Consider the following 10,178-nt stretch of genomic DNA (forward strand, 5'->3'; position numbering starts at 1 on the left):
ACAGTGAGGGCGGGTCATTTTTTTGGGAATTTTGGGATAACCTCACTATGGTTTGATTCAGAGAAAAGTGCATTTTGGAAGGCCAGGATAATTATAAATATATAACATTTTGGGATAACCTGAAAATAATACTTTCGTAACCGGTCACTGGTGCTCATGCAATTCGGGATGAAGGACTTTAGTGTGTGGTCAAGGAAATGCACTATGACTAGTGCTCATGTGATCCGTTAATGTTAGAAGGCTCCAATATATAGTTCATTACTCATAGATGAATAACTCTCATGTGAATCGAGTTGAAGAAGTTGATATCAATGCGCGTGTATCATAACCTCGGCCCGGTTATAGTACTTTACAGACACACTACCAGTGCTTGTTTCATTAAAAAATAAGGACTTTAGTATTTGATATCGATGCACATGTATGTTAACTTCGCCCTCGACGATAGTACTTTACACACGCATGACCAGTGCTCGTTTTAATCGAAATGAAGGACTTCATCAAATGATGTCAATGCACATGTATGATAACTTCGGGCCGGTTATAGTACTTTACACCCGCGTGACCGGTGCTCATGTCATTATGAGTGAAGGACTTTAGCAGTCCATGTCGATGAGTGAAGTACTTTACACGTACACGACCAGTGCTTGTTTCATTAGAAAGGAAGGACTTTAGTACTTGATACCGATGCACACGTATGTTAACTTCCCACTATACACTAGTACTTTACACACGCATGGCCGGTGCTCGTTTCAATCGAAACGAAGGACTTTATCAGATGATATCAATGCTCGTGTGATAGTACTTTACCCACCGACGACTAGCGCTCGTGTGATTCGAGGTGAAGAACTTTTCCATGCGATCCAAGGAAACACACTCATACGCAGTGATCGGGTTGTTCGAGTGAAAGATTTTAGCAAATGATATCAATGCACATGTATGACAGATTCGGCCGGCTATAGTACTTTACACGCCCATGACCGGTGCTTGTTTTAACCGAAACGAAGGACTTTGGCAATTGATGGCAATGCGCATGTATTTTAACTCCGGCCCGGTATTAGGCTCGAAAATAGTACTTTAGTAATCGGTGACTGGTGCTCATGCAATTCGGGATGAAGTACTTTAGATGACTAGTGCTCGTGTGATCCATTAATGTTACAAGGCTCTAATATATAGTTCTCTACTCATAGATGAATAGCTCTCATGTGTGAACCTCGGCCCGACCTATAGTACTTTACACACACAGGACCAGTGCTCGTTTCATTAAATATGAAGGACTTTAGTACTTGATACCGATGCACATGTATGTTAACTTCGCCCTCGACTATAGTACTTTAAACACGCATGACCGGTGCTCGTTTTAATCGGAACGAAGGACTTTATCCAATGATATCAATGCACATGTATGTTGAATTCGGGCCGGTTATAGTACTTTACACCCGCGTGACCGGTGCTCATGTCGTTCTGAGTGAAGGACTTTAGCAGTAGATGTCGGTGTCACCGAAGCATACTCATGGTGGTAATGTGACTAGTACTAATGATATTTTAATGGTATGCATGATTCAGTCGGTGTTGCGGCATGTTTTGTTTCCCGACCCATTAATGTTACAAGGCCAGAAAATAATACTTAAGTAACCGGTCACTCAGCATGTGATTCAAGAAATGCACGATACTTGTACTAAGCTCTCGGCAATAGTACTTTAACGATCGATGACTAGTGCTCGTGTGATTCGAAGTGAAGAACTTTATCATGCGATCCAAGGAAACAGACTCATGCGCGGTGTTCGGGTTGTTCAAAATGAAAGACTTTAGCAAATGATAACAATGCACACGTGTGTCGGATTCGGCCGGCTATAGTACTATACACGCCCATGACCGGTGCTTGTTTTAACCAAAACGAAGGACTTTGGCAATTGATGGCAATGCACATGTATTTTAACTCCGGCCCGGTATTAGGCCCGAAAATAGTACTTTAGTAACCGGTGACTGGTGCTCATGCAATTCGGGATGAAGTACTTTAGTGTGTGATCAAGGAAATACTAGATGACTAGTGCTCGTGTGATCCGTTAATGTTACAAGGCTCTAATATATAGTTCTCTACTCATAGATGAATAGCACTCATGTGTGAATCGAGATGAAGAAGTTGATATCAATGCGCGTGTATCATAACCTCGACCCGACCTATAGTACTTTACACACACAGGACCAGTGCTCGTTTCATTAAATATAAAGGACTTTAGTACTTGATACCGATGCACATGTATGTTAACTTCGCCCTCGACTATACTACTTTAAACACGCATGACCGGTGCTCGTTTTATTCGGAACGAAGGACTTTATCCAATGATATCAACGCACATGTATGTTGACTCCGGGCCGGTTATAGTACTTTACACCCGCGTGACCGGTGCTCATGTCGTTCTGAGTGAAGGACTTTAGCAGTAGATGTCGGTGTCACCGAAGCATACTCATGGTGGTAATGTGGCTAGTACTAATGATATTTTAATGATATGCATGATTCAGTCGGTGTTGCGGCATGTTTTGTTTCCCGCCCCATTAATGTTACAAGGCCAGAAAATAATACTTAAGTAACCGGTCACTCAGCATGTGATTCAAGAAATGCATGATACTTGTACTAAGCTCTCGGCAATAGTACTTTAACGATCAATGACTAGTGCTCGTGTGATTTGAAGTGAAGAACTTTATCATGCGATCCAAGGAAACACACTCATGCGCGGTGTTTGGGTTGTTCAAAATGAAAGACTTTAGCAAATGATAACAATGCACATGTGTGTCAGATTCGGCCGGCTATAGTACTATACACGCCCATGACCGGTGCTTGTTTTAACCAAAACGAAGGACTTTGGCAATTGATGGCAATGCACATGTATTTTAACTCCGGCCCGGTATTAGGCCCGAAAATAGTACTTTAGTAACCGGTGACTGGTGCTCATGCAATTCGGGATGAAGTACTTTAGTGTGTGATCAAGGAAATACTAGATGACTAGTGCTCGTGTGATCCGTTAATGTTACAAGGCTCTAATATATAGTTCTCTACTCATAGATGAATAGCTCTCATGTGTGAATCGAGATGAAGAAGTTGATATCAATGCGCGTGTATCATAACCTCGGCCCGGCCTATAGTACTTTACACACACAGGACCAGTGCTCGTTTCATTAAATATGAAGGACTTTAGTACTTGATACCGATGCACATGTATGTTAACTTCGCCCTCGACTATACTACTTTAAACACGCATGACCGGTGCTCGTTTTATTCGGAACGAAGGACTTTATCCAATGATATCAATGCACATGTATGTTGACTTCGGGCCGGTTATAGTACTTTACACCCGCGTGACCGGTGCTCATGTCGTTCTGAGTGAAGGACTTTAGCAGTAGATGTCGGTGTCACCGAAGCATACTCATGGTGGTAATGTGTCTAGTACTAATGATATTTTAATGATATGCATGATTCAGTCGGTGTTGCGGCATGTTTTGTTTCCCGCCCCATTAATGTTACAAGGCCAGAAAATAATACTTAAGTAACCGGTCACTCAGCATGTGATTCAAGAAATGCACGATACTTGTACTAAGCTCTCGGCAATAGTACTTTAACGATCAATGACTAGTGCTCGTGTGATTTGAAGTGAAGAACTTTATCATGCGATCCAAGGAAACACACTCATGCGCGGTGTTCTGGTTGTTCAAAATGAAAGACTTTAGCAAATGATAACAATGCACATGTATGTCAGATTCGGCCGGCTATAGTACTTTACACGCCCATGACCGGTGCATGTTTTAACCAAACCGAAGGACTTTGGCAATTGATGGCAATGCACATGTATTTTAACTCCGGCCCGGTATTAGGCCCGAAAATAGTACTTTAGTAACCGGTGACTGGTGCTCATGCAATTCGGGATGAAGTACTTTAGTGTGTGATCAGGGAAATGCACGATGACTAGTGCTCGTGTGATCCGTTAATGTTACAAGGCTCCAATATATAGTTCACTACTCATAGATGAATAGCTCTCATGTGTGAATCAAGATGAAGAAGTTGATATCAATGCGCGTGTATCATAACCTCGGCCCGGCCTATAGTACTTTACACACACAGGACCAGTGCTCGTTTCATTAAATATGAAGGACTTTAGTACTTGATACCGATGCACATGTATGTTTACTTCGCCCTCGACTATATTACTTTAAAGACGCATGACCGGTGCTCGTTTTGATCGGAACGAAGGACTTTATCAAATGATATCAATGCACATGTATGTTGACTTCGGGCCGGTTATAGTACTTTACACCCGCGTGACCGGTGCTCATGTCGTTCTGAGTGAAGGACTTTAGCAGTAGATGTCGGTGTCACCGAAGCATACTCGTGGCGGTAATGCGGCTAGTACTAATGATATTTTAATGGTATGCATGCTTTAGTCGGTGTTGCGGCATGTTTTGTTTCCCGCCCCATTAATGTTACAAGGCCAGAAAATAATACTAAAGTAACCAATCACTCAGCATGTGATTCAAGAAATGCACGATACTTTTACTAAGCTCTCGGCAATAGTACTTTACCCATCGATGACTAGTGCTCGTGTGATTCGAGGTGAAGAATTTATCATGCGATCCAAGGAAACACACTCATGCGCGGTGTTCGGGTTGTTCAAATGAAAGCTTTTAGCAAATGATAACAATGCACATGTTTGTCAGATTCGGCCGGCTATAGTACTTTACACGCCCATGACCGGTGCATGTTTTAACCAAACCGAAGGACTTTGGCAATTGATGGCAATGCACATGTATTTTAACTCTGGCCCGGTATTAGGCCCGAAAATAGTACTATAGTAACCGGTGACTGGTGCTCATGCAATTCGGGATGAAGTACTTTAGTGTGTGATCAGGGAAATGCACGATGACTAGTGCTCGTGTGATCCGTTAATGTTACAAGGCTCCAATATATAGTTCACTACTCATAGATGAATAGCTCTCATATGTGAATCGAGATGAAGAAGTTGATATCAATGCGCGTGTATCATAACCTTGGCCCGGGCTATAGTACTTTACACACACAGGACCAGTGCTCGTTTCATTAAATATGAAGGACTTTAGTACTTGATACCGATGCACATGTATGTTAACTTCGCCCTCGACTATATTACTTTAAACACGCATGACCGGTGCTCGTTTTGATCGGAACGAAGGACTTTATCCAATGATATCAATGCACATGTATGTTGACTTCGGGCCGGTTATAGTACTTTACACCCGCGTGACCGGTGCTCATGTCGTTCTGAGTGAAGGACTTTAGCAGTAGATGTCGGTGTCACCGAAGCATACTCGTGGCGGTAATGTGGCTAGTACTAATGATATTTTAATGATATGCATGCTTCAGTCGGTGTTGCGGCATGTTTTGTTTCCCGCCCCATTAATGTTACAAGGCCAGAAAATAATACTAAAGTAACCAATCACTCAGCATGTGATTCAAGAAATGCACGATACTTTTACTAAGCTCTCGGCAATAGTACTTTACCCATCGATGACTAGTGCTCGTGTGATTCGAGGTGAAGAACTTTATCATGCGATCCAAGGAAACACACTCATGCGCGGTGTTCGGGTTGTTCAAATGAAAGCTTTTAGCAAATGATAACAATGCACATGTATGTCAGATTCGGCCGGCTATAGTACTTTACACGCCCATGACCGGTGCATGTTTTAACCAAACCGGAGGACTTTGGCAATTGATGGCAATGCACATGTATTTTAACTCCGGCCCGGTATTAGGCCTGAAAATAGTACTATAGTAACCGGTGACTGGTGCTCATGCAATTCGGGATGAAGTACTTTAGTGTGTGATCAGGGAAATGCACGATGACTAGTGCTCGTGTGATCCGTTAATGTTACAAGGCTCCAATATATACTTCACTACTCATAGATGAATAGCTCTCATATGTGAATCGAGATGAAGAAGTTGATATCAATGCGCGTGTATCATAACCTCGGCCCGGGCTATAGTACTTTACACACACAGGACCAGTGCTCGTTTCATTAAATATGAAGGACTTTAGTACTTGATACCGATGCACATGTATGTTAACTTCGCCCTCGACTATATTACTTTAAACACGCATGACCGGTGCTCGTTTTGATCGGAACGAAGGACTTTATCCAATGATATCAATGCACATGTATGTTGACTTCGGGCCGGTTATAGTACTTTACACCCGCGTGACCGGTGCTCATGTCGTTCTGAGTGAAGGACTTTAGCAGTAGATGTCGGTGTCACCGAAGCATACTCGTGGCGGTAATGTGGCTAGTACTAATGATATTTTAATGATATGCATGCTTCAGTCGGTGTTGCGGCATGTTTTGTTTCCCGCCCCATTAATGTTACAAGGCCAGAAAATAATACTAAAGTAACCAATCACTCAGCATGTGATTCAAGAAATGCACGATACTTTTACTAAGCTCTCGGCAATAGTACTTTACCCATCGATGACTAGTGCTCGTGTGATTCGAGGTGAAGAACTTTATCATGCGATCCAAGGAAACACACTCATGCGCGGTGTTCGGGTTGTTCAAATGAAAGCTTTTAGCAAATGATAACAATGCACATGTATGTCAGATTCGGCCGGCTATAGTACTTTACACGCCCATGACCGGTGCATGTTTTAACCAAACCGAAGGACTTTGGCAATTGATGGCAATGCACATGTATTTTAACTCTGGCCCGGTATTAGGCCTGAAAATAGTACTATAGTAACCGGTGACTGGTGCTCATGCAATTCGGGATGAAGTACTTTAGTGTGTGATCAGGGAAATGCACGATGACTAGTGCTCGTGTGATCCGTTAATGTTACAAGGCTCCAATATATACTTCACTACTCATAGATGAATAGCTCTCATATGTGAATCGACATGAAGAAGTTGATATCAATGCGCGTGTATCATAACCTCGGCCCGGGCTATAGTACTTTACACACACAGGACCAGTGCTCGTTTCATTAAATATTAAGGACTTTAGTACTTGATACCGATGCACATGTATGTTAACTTCGCCCTCGACTATATTACTTTAAACACGCATGACCGGTGCTCGTTTTGATCGGAACGAAGGACTTTATCCAATGATATCAATGCACATGCATGTTGACTTCGGGCCGGTTATAGTACTTTACACCCGCATGACCGGTGCTCATGTCGTTCTGAGTGAAGGACTTTAGCAGTAGATGTCGGTGTCACCGAAGCATACTCGTGGCGGTAATGTGGCTAGTACTAATGATATTTTAATGATATGCATGCTTCAGTCGGTGTTGCGGCATGTTTTGTTTCCCGCCCCATTAATGTTACAAGGCCAGAAAATAATACTAAAGTAACCAATCACTCAGCATGTGATTCAAGAAATGCACGATACTTTTACTAAGCTCTCGGCAATAGTACTTTACCCATCGATGACTAGTGCTCATGTGATTCGAGGTGAAGAACTTTATCATGCGATCCAAGGAAACACACTCATGCGCGGTGTTCGGGTTGTTCAAATGAAAGCTTTTAGCAAATGATAACAATGCACATGTATGTCAGATTCGGCCGGCTATAGTACTTTACACGCCCATGACCGGTGCATGTTTTAACCAAACCGAAGAACTTTGGCAATTGATGGCAATGCACATGTATTTTAACTCCGGCCCGGTATTAGGCCCGAAAATAGTACTATAGTAACCGGTGACTGGTGCTCATGCAATTCGGGATGAAGTACTTTAGTGTGTGATCAGGGAAATGCACGATGACTAGTGCTCGTGTGATCCGTTAATGTTACAAGGCTCCAATATATACTTCACTACTCATAGATGAATAGCTCTCATATGTGAATCGAGATGAAGAAGTTGATATCAATGCGCGTGTATCATAACCTCGGCCCGGGCTATAGTACTTTACACACACAGAACCAGTGCTCGTTTCATTAAATATGAAGGACTTTAGTACTTGATACCGATGCACATGTATGTTAACTTCGCCCTCGACTATATTACTTTAAACACGCATGACCGGTGCTCGTTTTGATCGGAACGAAGGACTTTATCCAATGATATCAATGCACATGTATGTTGACTTCGGGCCGGTTATAGTACTTTACACCCGCGTGACCGGTGCTCATGTCGTTCTGAGTGAAGGACTTTAGCAGTAGATGTCGGTGTCACCGAAGCATACTCGTGGCGGTAATGTGGCTAGTACTAATGATATTTTAATGATATGCATGCTTCAGTCGGTGTTGCGGCATGTTTTGTTTCCCGCCCCATTAATGTTACAAGGCCAGAAAATAATACTAAAGTAACCAATCACTCAGCATGTGATTCAAGAAATGCACGATACTTTTACTAAGCTCTCGGCAATAGTACTTTACCCATCGATGACTAGTGCTCGTGTGATTCGAGGTGAAGAACTTTATCATGCGATCCAAGGAAACACACTCATGCGCGGTGTTCGGGTTGTTCAAATGAAAGCTTTTAGCAAATGATAACAATGCACATGTATGTCAGATTCGGCCGGCTATAGTACTTTACACGCCCATGACCGGTGCATGTTTTAACCAAACCGAAGGACTTTGGCAATTGATGGCAATGCACATGTATTTTAACTCCGGCCCGGTATTAGGCCCGAAAATAGTACTTTAGTAACCGGTGACTGGTGCTCATGCAATTCGGGATGAAGTACTTTAGTGTGTGATCAGGAAAATGCACGATGACTAGTGCTCGTGTGATCCGTTAATGTTACAAGGCTCCAATATATAGTTCACTACTCATAGATGAATAGCTCTCATATGTGAATCGAGATGAAGAAGTTGATATCAATGTGCGTGTATCATAACCTCGGCCCAGGCTATAGTACTTTACACGCCGGCCCGGTTTTAGTAATCAAGATGGCAATGCACATATATTTTAACCCCGGCCCGGTTATAGTAATCAAGATGAAAGACTCTAGCAAATGATATCAATGCACATGTATCTCAACTTCGGCCGGCTATAGTACTTTACACGCCCACGACCGGTGCTTGTTTTGACCAAAAGGAAGGAAGTTCGTCAAAACATGATCTTCTGTTCGACACAACTATTACTCATGTAGTTCGAGAAGGATGACTTTAGATAGCAGGAAGCCATTACGATCCACATTCATGAAATATAAAACAACCTAAATTATATATGAGGCGAAGTGAAAAACCGATACATAGATTATGGTTCCTCAATTGTTCATCTGTTACAAGCAGGGGGGAATGCAAAATCATAGTCTCATGGACACAACGAGTTCATTACAAATGCAATACAATAGTATCATGGACACAAGGATCCCATTACATACACAACATAATGGTTGGACCATGATAGTTGTTGAACAAACAGTGGCGGAGTCTTCAGTCACGGAAAGTCGGTGGCCAACGCTCCGTCAAGGGGAATGCTTGCCTCATGTCTCCATCCTCGGGCAACCAGTGAACCTCATTAACAGTGTCGTTAACAGTGTCCACGACAAACATGCCATGGTCGAATGCGAAGGTTAGCAGAACAACTGATGAGTTCTTGCTGGCTGATCTGATCTGAACGGAGTAGAAATCACCAGGGCCAACCTCCCCGTACTCCATGCCAAATGCAGACTGCCATATGGTAGGTCCACCCCTGCTAGAAAATGCCTTTACTAAATCTAATCTTGAGCAACAGCTCCACTGCAAGCGGCCGTGTACTAGTTGAAGCAGCCACGTATTGAGCAAGCCATGTGAACAGTTAACAAGAGACAAGATGCCAGACTCGTTTAGGGAAACACTGTAGTCAAAACAGGATCTGGCTGATATTGGTAGATGGACAACAGTGAACGTAGAGCTAGGAATGTCGAAACAGATGATCATGCCCACGACATACATCATGTATAATGAGCTCCCGGCTAAAACGGAGTAAGGATCTAAGTGAAAGATGCAAGGAGAACGATATTCAAAAGGAGCCGACACAAATCTTGACCAAACACCACCTCTGAAAACACATACATATACGTGGAAATCAGATTTAGACCTGAATTTAATACCATCGTATGTTTTCAGAAAAGGGCCGGCTGCGTCCTTGACAAAGAAAGAGAACCCGATCTGGCCGGCTGCTGGCAGAATGCCAAATTGGCCGTAAAAGTTTGGGCTGTGCTGGCCATGC

This window comes from Triticum aestivum, chromosome 7A (genome assembly GCF_018294505.1).
Source record: "Triticum aestivum cultivar Chinese Spring chromosome 7A, IWGSC CS RefSeq v2.1, whole genome shotgun sequence".
Classification (NCBI taxonomy): Eukaryota; Viridiplantae; Streptophyta; class Magnoliopsida; order Poales; family Poaceae; genus Triticum; species Triticum aestivum.